The 19,179-nt window shown below is 41.2% G+C and overlaps 1 long non-coding RNA gene across 1 annotated transcript; it reads left to right on the top strand.

The window, feature by feature from the left end:
- Positions 1–4,845: 4,845 nt before the first annotated feature.
- LOC126419801 (uncharacterized) lies at positions 4,846–12,427 on the top strand. The gene is made up of 3 exons (XR_007576002.1): positions 4,846–4,883; positions 6,399–6,535; positions 12,249–12,427. It is a non-coding gene; the product is annotated as an uncharacterized LOC126419801 (long non-coding RNA).
- Positions 12,428–19,179: the final 6,752 nt, after the last annotated feature.

The raw sequence follows: 19,179 nt of genomic DNA, 5'->3' as shown, positions 1-19,179 counted from the left end.
CGGGTAGCTTACAGCTTTTTCTCTGTCCAGTTCACTCTGTTGGTCCAGGTAGTCGCTTATGGTCTGTGAAAATACATCCACATTTGCTTCATTACTCTGCAATTCACAATGAAGTGCCTGACACAGGGTTCACCGAACCACAGTCATTCTTTTTCTCTAACGCACCACTTTGTTACAGCCCGCGGGAAACACAAATACATACGAGTACATCTGTCCGTGAGTGCTCTGATTTCTCATCTTTCATTACGATGATCATTGCGCCCTATGTAGGTGGGCATAATCCCAAATCTCCACACTCTGAGGAAAAAAATTGTTATTGAAATTTCGTGACAACATCCAGCCACAAAGGAAAACGACTTCCGTTCAGTGATTGCCGCACCAGTTCACGTACCATATCCGTGACACTCTCTTCGCTATTTCGTGACAGAACAAGACGAGGTGCCCTTCTCTGAACTTTTTCAGTGTCCTCCGTAGATCCAATATGATGCGTCTCCTACACCGCAAAGGACTACTCCGGAGGAGCACGGACAAGCGTAGTGTGCGCAGTCTCTTTAGAGGCCCCGTCACACGTTTTAAGTGTTTTGTAAATAAATTAGGGTTTTCGGTTTATTTTACCCACAACATTATACGTGATAGAACCAACTTAAGTTATTCGTAATAGATATCCATAAGTAAGTAGTTGAGTTTACAGCCTTTATATTTGCGTGATTTTTTAGTATAACCGAAATTTAGTCGATTTCTTTTAGTACTCATGTGGTCGACTTCATCTTTTTAATTATTTAGAGTCAATTGCCACTTTTCGCACCATACAGATACCTCGTTTAAATTGTAGTGGAATTTGTTTTGAGCATCTGATGACTTTATAAGACCATAAATGACAGCTCCATCTTCCCACAATCTACGAGTGCTACTCTTATTGTCTCCTAAATCGGTCATGTAGACGAGGAACAACAGGGGGCCTATAACACGCAACAGTCTGGAACCGCGCGGCCGTTACGGTTGCTGATTCGAATACTGCTTCGGGCAGGGATGTGTGTGATGCCCGTAGATTAGCCAGGTTTAAGTAGTTCCAAGTTCTAGGGAACTTATGAACTCAGAAGTTGAGTCCCATAGTGCTCAGAGCCATTTGAACCATTTTTGGAAGCCTATAATACTTCCTGGGGAACGCCAGGTATTTTTTCTGTTTTACTCGATGACTTTCCGTCTGTTACTACGAACTGTGACCTTTCTGGCAGGAAGTCACAAATCCAGTCACACAACTGGGACAATCCTCCGCAGTCACGCAATTTGAACAGAAGCAGCTCCTGCCCGTGGAGAACGGTGTCAATAACTTCCAGGAAACCTAAAAATACGGAATTTCTGGAAACCTGTAGCTACGGAACACTATGACAACCCCGTCAATAGCGCTCATTACTTCCTGACAATAAATTGGTAGCTGTGTTTCACAAGCCATTATCCGTTTTTCAATAAATTGTTTGCTTTGAGGTAACTCATAATCTTCGAACAGAATATATGTTCCTAAGCACTACGGCAAATCGACGTTTACGATTTGGGTCTGTAATTCAGCGGATTAAAGCCATTTCCTTTCTTAGATATTGGTGTGAGCTGCGCAACTTTCCAGTGTTTAGGTAAGAATGACTCGACGAGAAAGCGCTTGTACATACTTCTATAAATATGAAACTACTTTATCAACATACTCTGAGAGGAACCTGTCTGGTATACAGTAAGGACCGGAGGCTTTGCTTTTATGATTTAAATTGCTGTGTTACACCAAGGATATCTGCTTGTAAGCTACTCACGTTTCCAGCTTATCTTGATTCGAATCTGGAATATTTACTTCGTCTTCTTTGGGGAAAGAATTTGCTAAATCCGCTTTTAGTAACTCTGCTTTAATGGCACTGTCATCAGTAGGGTGTTATAGTGTAATCGAGATATTCATTGCATATTTCCGCTTGCGTACTTTATATACGACCAGAATGTCTTTGGATCTTCTGCCACATTTTCGATTGAGTTTCGTTGTGAAAACTATTAAAAGTATTTGTCATTCGAGTTCGGAGTAAATTTCTAGCTTCTGTAAAACTTCACCACTCTTGGAGGTTTCGCGTTCATTCTAATTTGATATGCTTTTTTCGTCGCTTTTGCAACAGTGTTCCGACCTGTACTGTGTAATGTAGGGGATCAGTAGCATTTCTTATTAATTTATTTGGTATATGTTACTCGAGAGCCGTCGATAGTATTTCTTTTAATTCAAAGCATTATATAAATAAATAAATGAAAAACTAAAAACTTTACGTAACCAGACTTCGTATCTCGTAAACGTTTTTTTATCTGGCTCGTTCGAGTAGCCACGCCTCCCTCAGCCAGTGACATGTAAATTCATTTCCCTTTTCCTTGTTCGACTGCTATTAACATCCACAGGAGGGAACAACGGATAATTTTCTGTGAAGTACAAAACGCCTGGTAGCTTTTATCACTACAATTCGCACTTAACTGATGACGTTCGCTTTACGTAACAACGGAAGCTTACTAGCTTATAAAAGGCGATGTTCCTAACTCCTGGCTGCTATTCGCCATGCAGAAGACACTCATTGTCATCGTCGTGGTCGCCGCCTGTGTCGGTAAGTCAATTCTCCGAACAGGGCCACGTAACTTCGTTTGTAATTGACTCTTAGACGCATTTTCAATTTGTAACAGATATACCAATAACGATGTTTGACCTCTAACTACGTTTCGAAGAGGTGAACAGCTGGAAACCAATTACTTGTTGCTAATCTTTGAGACACTCCGTTCATCCATTCGTTCCTTATATGCATCCCCTTTCATCGAACTGCACTGTATGCGTTCACCAGTATACAAGCCTTTATTCATTTGTTCTTGTACACTGACTGACAGGACGGACTCAACAGCGTCATAGTTTTTGCTCTCACCTCATATTGCTTGACAGAAAATATTAAAGGTGGAACCATAGGCATAAATTTTTCTAGTAATATCTGTTATGTGAAGAAAGGGAAACGTAAAGGATAAATGAGGCAAGCGTCGCGTACAGCAGAGTGAGACTATGTGCACTTAATTACCTAGAAATAAACTCTGGGAAAGAAGATTTATGTTACCAGTCAGTAACTGCTAGCTCCAAAAACAGCACCCATTTGGAACAAAATGCAGCATGAAGTTGCTATGTTCACATATTCCGAGCTGTGATAGCATTCCCGTTTAGATGTTTAAGTAAGTGGAGTTCGTTTGACCAATATCTAACAGACGTTTCCTAAATTTCAATAATTCAATGAACGCTGTGCTTACATATCGTTGCGATGACAAGACTATAGAAACGAATTTTCTTCCAAAATATACGGGCTATACTACGGATTATTTATTGCGATAATTTAAAGAACAGTTACGACATAGATATCTTACAAATTTCCACAAGCTAAACAGTAAATTAACTACCTTGATATTTCGTAAATAACTTTAATGAATATATAAATTTTTGTCGTTTTGTGCTCCATGGCTGCGTTTACATTCCAGTTTCGTTAAATTAAGAGTTAGTTCCATTTTAATGGGATGCAAAGAGATGACGAGCGATTATGGTAACTGTATGGTATTGTTCGTAGCGTTAGTCACATAGCTCGACAGGCGATCCTGCGGCAGTCAGTTCTAAAGCTAAACCCATTTTGCACATATTGGGTCATCCGTGAGGCAGCGTGGCTCATGTGCTGCTTCTTAACCGGACAGGGCTTTTTACTGAGTATTAACAGCTTTACGATACAAGGTCTAAATCTTTTGTGTCTCTTCAATTGTGTCGAATAATTTTCGTTCTCACGTATGCAGATAAATGATTCCCATATTCCTCCCGCCTTGATTTGGAACGAAAAGGTTATTTATTATGAAATGGACCACTACTGCTCCTAAAAAGGACAATCCTTGCGCCAGAATTACTTTACGAATATACTCTAAGACAAAAAGTGATGCATCACGAAGGGCTGGGACGGAACTCGGTTGATGTAATGTGCGTGTACAGTCAACAAATGATTGCAACTTAAGAAAAAATTCGATAGTTAATTCAAGAGGAAAAGCTTCATAAGTTAAGGAAGTCGTTTACGCTTTGGTCCACCTTTGGCGCTATGTAAGCAGTTATTAGTGTTGACATTGTTTGATAGAATGGTTGGATATCCTCTTGAAGGATATCTTGGTACATGCAGTCCCAATTGCTCTTTAGATCTTCAAAATGCCGAGTTACTTGGAGGGTCTTTCCAATAATGCTCTAAACTTTCTCAACTGGAGTGAGATAAGGTGACCTTACAGTGTAACGTATGTTTTGGAAAGCACGAAGGCAAGCAGCTGAAAGTGTCGCCGTGTGCAGGAGGGCATAAAGGGCAATAAAACCGGCTTAGAACATGCTGTAAAGTTGGGTGGATGACACTCAAAGGGGTCCTGCTATGATATGATATGGCACATCCATCCATGCGTGTCTGCAAGTACGTCTCCACTGGTCATTAAGTTAAATTACTCTTATAGACTCAGAAGTGAATGTAATTCCCATTGAATGGATGACAGTTTGGTAAATTATTACAGATTCTGGAACTGTTTTCTCACATCTCAGAGGTCAGTTGACCATAGTAAATACAGGAAAAGCATCGAGATATAGTACTGTGAGACTTTTGATGTGTAAAGTGAACATTTAGTAACTGTTTAGGTCTCTCATCTAAATAAGTTCAATTTTCTGTTGTGAATGATGAATGTACTGGTGCAATTGCGTTGTATGAAACATATTAAAACTACAAAACAATTCCTTTGCGCAGGAGCCATCTCTGCACAGGTGGTATGTCCCAAGGAGTGCCTAGGGCTGGCAGGAGGGCCTCCGGTTGCAGAAGACGAACTGCAGTCTGGTTTGTATATTAGCACTACATATGTCTGAAAAATATACTAAAAGAAATATTTTTTAAAATTAATTGAGTATTCCAAAAATTATGCGATTTTTATGCTCATATTCTTTTCAATCTTCGTTGCTATTTTTATACAATTAATAAGTACTGATATTTGTTGGTGCTTGTGGTAGTTTAATATATTTACTGCTAAGTTTTAAATATATTTTCAAGGTCATATTTTATGATGAAAAATTACATATGTTACTTTGCTTTTAATCAGCGATTTTATTTTCAAGCGATGAATTTATGTCAATCCTTACAGTTTGAGCACGACTATTAATTAAATAAAATTTGCAGCACCTTTAAAACGTAAAGAAGTGCCCTAGAAAAAAATGTTGACACTAACTTGTGAAACTATATTTGCAGGAAAGTAAAATTCTGACATAAAAGAATACCAAATAGTAAGGCAGACAACACACTTCAGTTACTTATCTTATAGTTGGTAATTATTAGTGTCCGCAAATCGGTCTAAGCTGTTTCGAACAAACACAGCTGCCTCGTGGTATTGATTATACATGGGTTAAATGGTTATCACAGGTAACAATTAACACCATCAATAGCCGAATAAGTTGCACACTTAACAGGTATTACCTGAGCCCGGTTTGTCGTAATCGTTGCTATGAATTAGTAGATACACTAGTGGAAACTCACCGAACTACAACCAAACTAACTCTTAACGTATCCGCCTCTTACAAGTAAGGCCGTTTGTCGTAAGATATGACTTACAATTTTCGTACAAAAACCCATTTACCCAAAGACGGCACTAACCTTACCTTATCCAGCTGAACCGCAGTGACCAACATACGTCTTTCCTTATTGCCACATTTCAGTATTTGACAGTAAATAACGTGCAATGCGAAACCACAATGCAGTTCTTATCGTACTCTTGCCAACAAAAGGTAACACTTAAATACGCACGTTTCTCTCCGTCGGAGGTTCGCGTCCTCCCTTGGGAATGGGTGTATGTGTAGTCCTTACCGTAACTTATTTTAGATTATATTCAGTAGTGTGTAAGCCTAGGAACCGATAACGTCAGCAGTTTGGTCATATAGGAACTTACCACAAATTTCCAAAAAATAGAACATCCTTGCTCAGTCCCGGTTCCTTAACCGTTTAAACAGAACCACAGAGTGATGTGCGTAATTGATTCCCCGTCAGTACACTCTCTCAACTAATCATGCAATCCCTGATATAGGCTATCAGTACAAGCTACCAGGCTAATTCCGCAAATCCAGAGATCTCAATGCACAATTGATAGTAAAAAACACCAGACAGACAAACTAATGATAACTTATACTCCGGGCAATTTGCATGCAGAAAAGAAAGTAGAGCTGGTAGAATGTAGCTGATTGTAGCTCCTGCTTTCAGCATCCGTAAGTGGATTACCACGTCATCGGGTAGCTGAATAAAGCGATTGTAAACACTTTTACTTCCAGGAAAATACTCAGCAGTAACTAACTCAACTTTCCTGCACAGGACGCGATGGGAGGGACCTGCCCCGTCAAAGTCTACGAGCGCCACTTCCCGCCTCAGCGACCAGAGCAGATAGCAAGCCGATACCCCTGGAAAACAACGTTAGCGAAGTGTATAATCCAGCGTCTTGGTATTATCTGGTAATTAGTTTATCACTAAGTGCATGTGGTTTTTTTAGGAGTAGTCTGAACTTTACTTGTTACTCATTGAAGGCGTTGTGTCCCAAACTCGAAGGTAAATTTAATTACCCTGACGGAAAAAATGTCACAATACCAAGAATAATTAATGTGGAGGACGGTGGAGCTGTTGTGTGATGATGCTCCATATGGGTTCGATTGGAGACAGATGTGATGATAGAGCAGGCTGGGGCAACATGTCGACACTTTGTAGAGCATGTTGAGTGAAAACAACTGTATGTGGGAAATACACCCTGGAACGCTGTTCATGAATGGCAACACAATAGGTTCAATCTACAGGTTGACGTACAGATTTGCTGTCAGAGTGCGTTGGATAGCCATAAGAGTACTCCATCTGATATATGAAATCGCATCGCAGACCATAACTCTACGTATAGGTCCACTGCGTCTAGAAAGTAGACAGGTTGGCCGCAGGCCCTCAAATGATGTCCCAGTAACCAACACACAGCCGTCACTGGCAAAGAGACAGAACCTGCTTTCACCAGAAAACACGACAGACTGCCACCGCGCTGTCCAATGGTTTGGGCACAGCGGAATGCACGCTACAAGGCGTCTGGCTCAGAGCTGTCCTTGAAGTAACAGATTTATAACAGCTTTCTATGGCGCTATGATGTCAACCGCCGCTGAAATATGCCCCAGAACTACACGCCGAACGTATGGTCTTCGTCGTGCCACGTAGCCATCCGGAGACCGATCTTCTTGCGACTGTTTAATCTCGTGACGACCGATTTCAGCAGTAGCGCAGAGTGGCTACGTTCCTGCCAAGTCTTTCTACAGTATCGGAGACGGAGCATCCAGCTTCTAGTACTATATTACACGACCTGGTTCAAACCTAGTCACCATAAACGCGTCCTTGACTAACAGCAGCACACCGTGTCCACTATCAAAAGTAACTAGTGCTCACGGCTGCTACAGCGTGTATTTAGAGTAGCTCTGATGTCTCACAACTATTTCTTGGTGTTGCGACTTTTTCCGCCAGTGAAGGTTAGCCGAGGCTCGCACGATGCCGTGTGGTATATTTTGGAATATGGTACGCCTAATAGTGTCGATACCTATTGCTTCAGAAGGGATTCTCATTACAGCTTTTCTAATTTCACGTGCTGTAACGTGGTTTAAGTAGTAAGGATCTGGGTCATTTAGCCTTAATTTTCTATCAGAAAGTAGTTTTTATTAGCATTTGGGCTGATTAAAGCTGAAAAAACTTGTTCACCTTGTCAGCTGGCTTTTTCTGTCCTTCACCCAAGCTACGGAGATTCTTCCACGTAACCTAAGCTCTCGTACAGTGCCACCTAAGGTATGCCATATTTTTGCATTGCAGACTTATTGCTTTCCCCGGTTGAGCAATTTTCTGTATCCTTCGTAGCACCAGCTAGCATCATACCTGTGGATGAATATTTGACATAACTGAAAGTTTTGTATTATTCGTATATGAGCCATGAACTTATTAATAAGTTTCTGGATCTCTGCTCAGTTGTTGGTTCACTGATTATTTGATGTTACAGCGTTTATGAGCACTACGCTCCAGAGATCCACGGTCGATATGATTAATGTTCCCATAAGCTGCGTGCCCGGCCATAGGTGGCCGAGCGGTTCTAGGCGCTACAGTCTGGAACCGCGTGACCGCCACGGTCGCAGGTTCGAATCCTCCCTCGGGCATGGATGTGTGTAATGTCCTTAGGTTAGTTAGGTTTAACTGGTTCTAAGTTCTAGGGGACTGATGACATCAGATGTTTAGTCCCATAGGCTCAGAGCCATTTGAGCCAATACTATTTGAGTAATACAACCCAGTACGTTTTCCTTGTCGGCAAGTGTTTACCAGAGACAAGTGCATTGTCAGGAACATCTCTGGGGAGCATGATTTCACAGCTTTTATTCTCTACATACGTAAGTGATCGGACAGGCTACAGAGATTTACGTCTTTCTGCTGATGATTCTGTGATGTACGGCAAGGTGTCGACGTTGACTGGACGACGCAAGATGACGTAAACAGAATTTCTAGTTGGTGTGATGAGTTGCAACGTGCTTTAAATTTAGAAAGATATAAGATAATGTGTTCGAGTAGGAAAAAAAACAATTCCTGTAACTTTAGAATACAGAGTTAGTCATCGATTCAACATCTAGGCGAAAATTTACAAAGCAATATGAAATGGAACGATCAGGTCAGGTTTTTAGCAGGAAAAGCGAATGATCGACTTCGGTTTATTGGAAGGATTTTGGGTTAATGTAGCTCATTTATAACGGAGGCGGCATATAGAACGCTGGACCCTTTCTTGTGTACTGCTCATGTGCTTGGGATACTCACCAGGTCGGGTTAAAGGAAAACATCGCAATAATTCAGATTCGTGCTGTTAGATTTGTTACCGGACGGTTCGATCAGCAGGGAAATACACTTTGTGGACTCAAATGAGAACCTCGGAGGGCAGACGGCGCACTTCCCTCGAGGCACCATCCCAGAAATTTAGAGAACTCGGTTTTAAGGCTGACAGCAGAACTATTCTATTGCCGGCATCGTACGTTTCGAGCAAGGACCACGAAGATGAGACAACAGAAGCTGGGTCTCGTGTGGAGGCTTGTAGACAGTAGTTTTGCCCTCGCTCAATTTGCGAGTGCAACAGGGAAAGATATGTCCAGAAGTGATGCTGTGTAAATGAATAAGAGGCTGAACCTTTACTGTGAAATAATTCTCAAGACTTATTTTGTATAAACGACTCAGTATGTGCATATGCTGAAGTGAAACCTGAGAAACATTTCTCGCAGAAGTGGTCTATCACTGCATGTGCTTCATAAATTGGCTATAGTGTCTTCTTTTTTAAAAATCTAGTAGTCACGAAAATGATTACAGCGATGTTTGAAATGCGCACGTGAAACTCTCTTGAATCGATCTTGATCGATGCTGAAAAATATGCAAATGGCGACAGGAATGACTCGAAAAAAAAATTATGTTATAATATGTTATGTATAAAGTGTATCCATAAGATCGTTTATCAGTCCAGTTACAATGAGTTCCTCGTATTCACAATAAAGTGAATGTAATCGCGTTTGAAAGGCTATTTATAAAGGAATCCTGGAACCGTATCTGTGTAACTCTGACTTCATTTCATTATGGTAAATGCAGGCACAACACCTAGCTGTGTCAAAAAATGTTGCCCAGGAGACGTAACAACACCGCAGCTCCTGTTGAAGGCTTGAACAAAACTCAGTTAAATTCATATAAGTTTTAGTGCATTGTGAAGGCTGTGATTGTCTTAGACGTTTCTGCAAACGGTATCTGATATAAGCCTGGTTTAGGTCCAGTGTAATAAATATCTCTGACTTATCGTAGCACGAAAACATGAATGGAAGTCTCGTAGTGAAATAGACTGGAGGATTACTTTGTAATTCAGGTCTCTTTAATCAACTGCTGGCCAAACCCTTCCACATCTTTTCAGAACGGAATTACCAATGGTATCGTAAGCTCACAAAATTTACATGTTTGTGCTTTGTAAAGCTACCCTCTGGCTCGAATGTTTTATCAAATAACAGCCCAAAGTTTGCGATACTGCTAAATGACTTCCCCCTCTCACGCGGAATTTGAAGTTAAATAGTGGTATTTAATCGGAGTCGCTTAGTAATAACATCTCGTCCGAATTTTCCATCTTACATGTACCCACATCTGAAACCAATGATGGAATTTTTCAAGTTGAATCGTTATTCCGGTAACAATTCTCGCTGACTAGGGAAATTCAACAGCGTGAGTCCAAGCATACACAGCTTTTTTCCGCATATAACGCAAATGAAGGGAACAGTAGCAGTAAATCCTGCTATCCTACTGCACATATCAGACATAATAATTAAAACAGTTTCCGTTCCGTGCAGCTAGTCACTAAGACATTGCACATTTTCCCTTACGTACCAACTGGCAAACTCACTTAACATGGTTGGTACTCACTCACCCGAAACATTTCTGCACTAATTCTATTCTCATTACCGCCCTTACCCAATGTTGTCTCTACCTACAGCTTATTAAACTCGATTCTATCTTGTTCATCAACAGCACCACGAAAGCTAAAAGTTAAAAAAAAGTACAGATAATCTTAGCTGTTGTGGACTTTTACTAACAGCCTACATTTTAAATAGATGACGTGTAACTAGCGTTCAGAAGTTGAAAATATTTAATATGACTGTCGTTGTAGCAAGTCGTATGGACTACTAGGATACTACTACAACTACATTTATCACTACAACTTAAATTTCTGAATTAACTTTAAATGATAAAAGTTTAAAAGTACTGTAGAATATGGCAGAAGCATTCTTGGGAACCAGTATACATTTTTTTCAAAATTTTTAAATATGAAGTACATGACTAGATTATAGTACTTACGAGAGATGGGTGTAAAGTACACCTTCCCCGTTGGTGCCGGAGGAATTTAGATGTAGGGATGACGGTTCCAGTTCTTCGAAGAATGAAAGTAATGTGAACTTGTCTACAAACGTCATTTCAGTAACAGACACGGCTGTAGTCATACATTCCTCGCCCGACGTCGGCAGCAATGCCGGTTGATACTTCGTTTAAACTTCCGACATAGTAACATTCATACTTATTTTTAATTCTGAACTCAGTTTTACTTTCCTCGAAGCATTAAACGTAACAGCTCTGAGGCAGACACGGTGAAACAGACCACTTCAAATAGAACGCCGGCCACGCATCTTAAACATAGAATTAATAGAATGTAAAGCTATTATAAAATATAAGGCACATAGTGTTCTCAACCACACTCCGCTGCCACTACAGAACTCAACCAAGGAGAGTGGTAGTAGTGGTAGTACTGAGTCGGTTTTTATATATATATATATATATATATATATATATATATATATGTGTGTGTGTGTGTGTGTGTGTGTGTGTGTGTGTGTGTGTCTGTGTGTGTTAGGTTTCGCTATATTTATTAAAATCCACTGCTTGGTATTAAAACAACCTCGCAGTCATTCAACTCCTCAATAAGATAAGCTTCAGAGACGGTAAACAGGAAAAGAAATCGTACAGTAGGCTTTTGAACATCATAATAAATTAAAATCCGGCACCACTGGAACGGTACCATGTCCATCGCGGCATAATTCTTGACGTTTCCACAATGTAAATCATGAATCCTTGCCTATTGTCAGTTTGAAATAGTTAATTGTTAACTCTTCACCCACGACGATAATACAACACTTACTTGAACCGTAATAGTTTTTCTGTGATGCCTCCTCGACACATAGACTTTCTGTTGTGTCAAACTAAGAAGAGATATTAAAAGACTATGCCTTGGTCAAAAACGTTTACTGATATATGCCGCCTTTCGCAATTGAAAGCTATGCAGTATTCATACACTTTGCCAACAACGATGGGTGAGAACGAAGCCAACAACCCCATTTATAAAATACTGATTGACATTTGTGCACGATGAGTGTACAGACGGTCTGTTGCTGTTCCTATCTCTCTGCTATAGACGTGCACAGCAACAAAATAGCTAAGGAGACACTTCCTGCAAACGTAACATACAGGTCCTTGTGTATTCTCTGCAATTCGTATGCTACATTCGTTGATATAAAAAGTTAATTGTGGAACGTGATGATGGCTCGAGATATGATAGAAACAAAGTAATAACCAAGTTCTTTTTCTTGTCCTCCTCTCTAGCGTCCACCGCTTCGTCCATCTAGGGGCTAAACCACGACGCAAGAAGGTGGATGAGCTCTTACCAACCAACAACCTCACTGACGTACAACGGCTACTGACAATTCCAGGCCTGTTGCTGTTCACCACCGTAGTAATGATAACATCTTCACTAATAAATGCAGACTATTTGCTACGATATCTGTCGCTCTTTCAATAATACGAGTAATAACAGCACCATATGCAGAAATAACTCGCACGAATATTAATTTCCACAATTCTATTGGAAATAAAGTACTTCTTTTCCTCATGATGATTTGATTTATTTTGTCAATTCATCCCAGAACTTCAGTCTCAATAAAGAAGCTCTACCTTTCACATTTTTCCTAACTGCCTACAACAAAGTATCCTCGTTTCCACACTAGTTCAGTCATAAACGACTGATCCTTGCTTTGTGCAATACGGAGTTAACAAAATAGAAGTTGTGACTGTGATTAACAATAACACTGGTCAATCATTACTAAGGTATTAAAAATTGTAATGACACACATAGATACCTATATTTCACCCAGTACAACTAAAGAAGCAGCGAAGTGCCACAGAAACAGTACAACTAAAGAAGCAGCGAAGTGCCACAGAAAGAATACGACCGTTTGATGAAAGATATTATCCAGCAACAAAATACAAATTTGCATGAAAAAGAATTCGTTAGAAAAGAGAAAATTTTGTTTACGATGAATATAAACACCAAGGGCATTAGTTACAGGGTCGTAAAAGGTAGGAGAACCAAAATAATGCCAATCAGAGAGTTCAGATAGAAAAATGCAACTAGAACGCCATCTGAAATCACTATTTCGTAAACAGCAGCACATCTTGCCTTGTTCATTCGCTTAAAGTGCTAATTCAGTTGACAGATCGCAATTTCATTCATGGGACCTTCTCCTCAAACTAAATACATAGGGTTTTCTATCAAACCTAAGCCCCAGTTTGGTACTAGGTCAGTTTGGGGAACCATGTAACCCTGACTGCTGCTATTATCGGAAATAATCGGAATGACGGTATACAATTAATAGTAGCTATTAGCAACGGATTATCCAGTCTCTGACGACGCCCTAATTCACACTCTATCTCTCTTCTGTCCTCTGAAACCCTACTCCTTTCTCATATTTTCATAAAGTCAGAAACTTCCTCATAACAAATCTGAAATACAAATCGTCAAGTAGGAAGGTATTTACTGTATTGTACTGTAAAAATCATCCGACATTACGGTAAACAACATTGTGAACAAAGTATATGAGATAGGATAATTGGCGATTTGGGAGAAGAAGATATTGCAGGTCTTGTAAATAAAACCGTTTTAAATCCAAACTACACTGCAAGGCCAGCTTATGTAAGAGAGTCGCTAGAAGCTGCACCATAATGACACTCGGCGCCCAATCTCATGGCAAAACCACTTGGACTCCGATACCTTTTGAGGAAGGTCTGAAGCAGACACACACAACCTGCACACTCTCCATGCCTATGTTTATCAGGCGAATACAGCATTCACTATTGAAGGTACCTGGCGACTTGGCAGAAGATTTTATTCAGTGCATTCATTCTGGGATTAACACATTCATGCTAGGACTCTATTTACAAATTTTAACATCTCGCTTGCCAGACTCAGACCTGTGGTGTTGCTGTCACCTGTGGGAGCCACACGGCATGGCCCAAAGGTGAGTAAATTGTGTTTATCATGGTGTTGCATGTGAACTAATAAATTCACCTTGGTTCTTTGAACGTAAGTACTGCTTTTATATATGTATAATAAAAATGGGGGTTCCTATTCAAAAAAACACAGTTGATATCGTTTGACCTATGGCAGCGCCACCTAGCGGGCCAACCATAGCTCCATCTCGTTTCCCACTTCAAGCTAGGCGAGCTTCGTTCTTTGTAGTTTTAAGGACCACCCTTATATATATATATATATATATATATATATATATATATATATATATATATATATATATATATATATATATACGTTAGTTCATACATTCTTTGTGTGTTTCCCTTGCGTTATCTAGGCACGGACTCGTGTTTCAGTAACTGTGTTCAACAGCGATTAGAATGGACAGGGACTGTGATTGCAGTGTTCGGATGAGGGCTGAGCTGGCATCGCTTGGCTCACAGCTGCAGGTGGCGCTGACTTAGGTCCTGCAGCTTGAGGCTGTTGCCAACAGGCACCACTGTGGGAAGCCGGACTTGGGTATCACGGGCATGTCAACCTCGTCCTATCTGTCCCCAGGTCGGTCTGCCGCTGTGGTTGCCCCGGTTGCTGCCCGCAGTGGGGCTGAGCAATCACAGAGGGTGGGCTTATTGGTAGTTGGGAGCTCCAATGTCAGGCGCGTAATGGGGCCCCTTCGGGATATGGCTGCTAAGGAGGGGAAGTAATCCTGTGTGCATTCCGGGTGGAGTCATTCCTGATGTGGAAAGGGTGCTTCCGGATGCCATGAAGAGCATAGGGTGCAGCCAGCTGCAGGTGGTGGCACACGTCGGGACTAATGACGTATGTCGCTTTGGATCTGAGGAAATTCTCTCGGGATTACAGCGGCTATCTGATTTGGTGAAAGCTGCCGGTCTTGCTTACGAGATGAAGGCTGAGTGCACGATCTGCAGCATCGTTGACAGAACAGACTGCGGACCTTTGGTGCAGAGCTGGGTGGAGGGTCTGAATCAGAGGCTCAGACGGTTTTGCGACCGTGTTGGTTGCAGATTCCTTGACTTGCTCCATAGCGTGGTAGGGTTTCGGGTTCTGCTGAATAGGTCAGGAGTTCACTACACGTAGCTGGTGGCTACAAGGGTGGCGGAGGCTGTGTGGCGTGGACTGGACGGTTTTTTAGGTTAGAAGGCCTCGGGAAAGTACGGGGTGGGCTGCAATCTCAAAGGGTGAATGGCAAATACAGGACGTGCTTGGATCAAACAACAGTCGGAATTGTAGTTGTAAATTGTTGTAGTTGTGGTGGGAAACTCCCTGAGCTTCAAGCGCTAATAGAAAGCACAGAAGCTGAAATCGTTATAGGTACAGAAAGCTGGCTAAAGCCTGAAATAAGTTCTGCGGAAATTTTTACGAAGTCTCAGACGGTGTTTAGGATAGATAGATTAGGCACAATTGGTGGTGGAGTGTTTGTGTCTGTCAGTAGTGGTTTGTCTTGTAGTGAAGTCGAAGTAGGAACTCTGTGCGAATTGGTATGGGTGGAGGTTATTCTTAACAGTCGAACTAAGTTAATAATAGGCTCCTCCTACCGTCCCCCAGACTCCGATGATATAGTTGCTGAACAGTTCAGAGGAAATTTGAGTCTCGTAACAAACAGATACCCCACTCATACGGTTATAGTTGGTGGGGACTTCAAACTTCCTTCGATATGTTGGCAAGAATACTTGTTCAAAACCGGCGGTAGGCAGAAAACATCTTCCGAGATTGTCCTAAATGCTTTCTCCGATATTTATTTCGACCAGTTAGTCCACGAACCCACGCGAATTGTAAATGGTTGCGAAAACACACTTGACCTCTTAGCCACAAACAATCCAGAGCTAATAGAGAGCATCATGACTGATACAGGGATTAGTGATCACCTATTTCTTCCAAATCCACCAGAAAGAAACGCAAAATAATTTTATTTAAAAAAGCAGATAAAGTGTCACTAGAAGCCTTTCTAAGAGACAATCTCCATTCCTTCCGAACTGACTATGGAAATGTAGACGAGATGTGGCTCAAATTCAAAGACATAGTAGCAACAGCAATTGAGAGATTCATACCTCATAAATTGGTAAGAGATGGAACTGATCCCCCATGGTGCACAAAACAGGTACGAACGCTGTTGCAGAGGCAACGGAAAAAGCATGCGAAGTTCAGAAGAACGCGAAATCCCGAAGGTAGGCTAAAATTTACAGACGCGCGAAATTTGGCACGGACTTCAATGCGAGATGCCTTTAATAGGTTCCACAACGAAACATTGTCTCGAAATTTGGTAGGAAATCCGAAGAAATTCCTGGCCGCATGTAAAGTACACAAGCGGCAAGACGCAGTCAATACCTTCGCTGCGCAGTGCCGATGGTACTGTTACCGACGTCTGTGCCGCTAAAGCGGAGTTATTGAACGCAGTTTTCCGAAATTCCTTCACCAGGGAAGACGGATGGAATATTCCAGAATTTGAAACACGAACAGCTGCTAGCATGAGTTTTTTAGAAGTAGATACCTTAGGGGTTGCGAAGCAACTCAAATCGCTTGGTATGGGCAAGTCTTAAGGTCCTGATTGTATACCGATTAGGTTCATTTCAGATTACGCTGAAACAATAGTTCCCTACTTAGCAATCATATACAACCGCTCGCTCACCGATAGATCTGTACCTGCAAATTTGAAAATTGCGCAGGTCGCACCAGTGTTTAAGAAGGGTAGTAGGAGTAATCCATCGAACTACAGAACTATATCATTGACATCGGTTTGCAGTGGGGTTTTGGAGCATATACTGTATTCAAACATTATGAATCACCTCCAAGGGAACGATCTATTGATACGTAATCAGCATGGTTTCAGAGATCATCGTTCTTGTGCAACGCAGCTAGCTCTTTATTCGCACGAAGTAATGGCCGCTATCGACAGGGGATCTCTAGTTGATTCCGTATTTCTAGATTTCCGGAAAGCTTTTGACACCGTTCCTCACAAGCGACTTCTAATCAAGCTGCGGGCCTATGGGGTATCGTCTCAGTTGTGCGACTGGATTCGTGATTTCCTGTCAGGGAGGTCGCAGTTCGTAGTAATAGACGGCAAATCATCGAGTAAAACTGAAGTGATATCAGGTGTTCCTCAGGAAAGCGTCCTGAGACCTCTGCTGTTCCTGATCTATATAAACGACCTGGGTGACAATCTGAGCAGTTCTCTTAGGTTGTTCGCAGATGATGCTGTAATTTACCGTCTAGTAAGGTCATCCGAAGACCAGTATCAGTTGCAAAGCGATTTAGAAAAGATTACTGTATGGTGTGGCAGGTGGCAGTTGATGCTAAATAACGAAACGTGGGAGGTGATCCACATGAGTTCCAAAAGAATTCCGCTGGAATTCGATTACTCGATAAATAGTACAATTCTCAAGACTGTCAATTCAACTAAATACCTGGGTGTAAAAATTACGAGCAACTTCAGTTGGAAAGACCACATAGGTAATATTGTGGGGAAGGAGAGCCAAAGGTTGCGTTTCATTGGCAGGACACTTAGAAGATGCAACAAGTCCACTAAAGAGACAGCTTACACTACACTCGTTCGTCCTCTGATATTGCTGCGCGGTGTGGGATCCTTACCAGTTGGGATTGACGGAGGACATCGAAAGGGTGCAAAAAAGGGCAGCTAGTTTTGTATTATCACGTAATAGGGGAGAGAGTGTGGCAGATATGATACGCGACTTGGGATAGAAGTCATTAAAGCAATGACGTTTTTCGTCGCGGCGAGATCTATTTACGAAATTTCAGTCACCAACTTTCTCTTCCGAATGCGAAAATATTTTGTTGAGCCCAACCTACATAGGTAGAAATGATCATCAAAACAAAATAAGCTGTTCGGGAGTGGAATGGCAGGGAGATAGTATGATTGTGGTTCGATGAACCCTCTGCCAAGCACTTAAATGTAAATTGCAGAGTAATCACGTAGATGTACATGTAGATGTAGATGTACCTACACAAACCTAGCAAAAAACTCTCGGACCTCTGATACCCAGAATCAGTGATGTTTTTCGTTCCAAAGATTGACAAACAGGCTGTTAAGCAGGAAGACATATTTTGGCTCTTCAGTGTCTGTATAATTTTTATGACTATAACGAATTCGCATTTACAAACAAATCATAAAGCTAATATGTATATTATTCTGCTTACAATGTAATGACATTGATGTCTGTATATGTATTGCGCTAGAAAATAAACTTTCTACTGTAGTAGCAATAAAACGTATGTGTGGATGATCAAATGTGAAACTTAAGCAAGTACACCAAAGAACGAAACTCTTCTTTAATAACCATTGACATGAAAGTCTGAAGGCCCTGTTCGCAGTTTTTCTTTGGTTTTCAGCTAAACATGATCCAAAGACGGTGTAAGAGAGAAAATATTAATCCAAGGTTAAAAATAACCCTACCTCTGGCAGCACATCTTGCGCAAAACTACGCTTATTTGTAAGAACGCTACATTGAAAGATGTGCCTCAACCACAGCTAGATGTAAGAAAAAATTTATATATACACTTTTTTCTCGGACTCAAATATGGACTGCACTCATGTATATTCACTAGATTGTAATCTAACGAACAAACAACTTGAACTTCCGTGGCCCGTATTCCATCCTACTTGTTATGTAATCAAAGACAACACAATACTATATCTATTGTATGTAAGAGAAGTTTTTGGCTGAACATATAAACTGATATAAACAGAAGGCTACAGAATGTCAAAAGTACTGTTAACAGTGTAATATTTCCATACAAAAAAAAATTGACATACTTATTCGCTTTCTTATAACTCTGTAATAACTGGCTGCATTCAGGAGAGGTTTCGTAGGCTGCATGTTTATCGACGTAATTGTCCACTTTTTTTTATAACAGCTCATAAATGTATCGGACGCTCTTTAGAACACTCATCTTGTTCCTACGTCTTGAGCCTAGCAGACTGAAGTGATTTGGGGGAGGGAACCAAACAGCTAGGTCATCGGCCCCATCAGAGTGGGGAAGGATGGGGAAAGATGTCGGCCGTACCCTTTCGTAGGAACCTACCCTGCATTGGCCTGAGGCGATTTAGAGAAATCCCGGAACATCGGAAGGAAGATGGCCGAGAGCGGTTTTGAACCGACGTCGTCGCGAGTGCAAGTCCATTGTGCCAACCACTGCGCCACCTTGCTCAGTGACTAAAGTGAGACCAGTACCTACTCGTGCCATTGACTT

This window comes from Schistocerca serialis, chromosome 9 (genome assembly GCF_023864345.2).
Source record: "Schistocerca serialis cubense isolate TAMUIC-IGC-003099 chromosome 9, iqSchSeri2.2, whole genome shotgun sequence".
Lineage (NCBI taxonomy): Eukaryota > Metazoa > Arthropoda > Insecta > Orthoptera > Acrididae > Schistocerca > Schistocerca serialis.
Note: the sequence above shows the minus strand (reverse complement) of the source record. Positions and strands in the feature narration are given on the sequence as shown.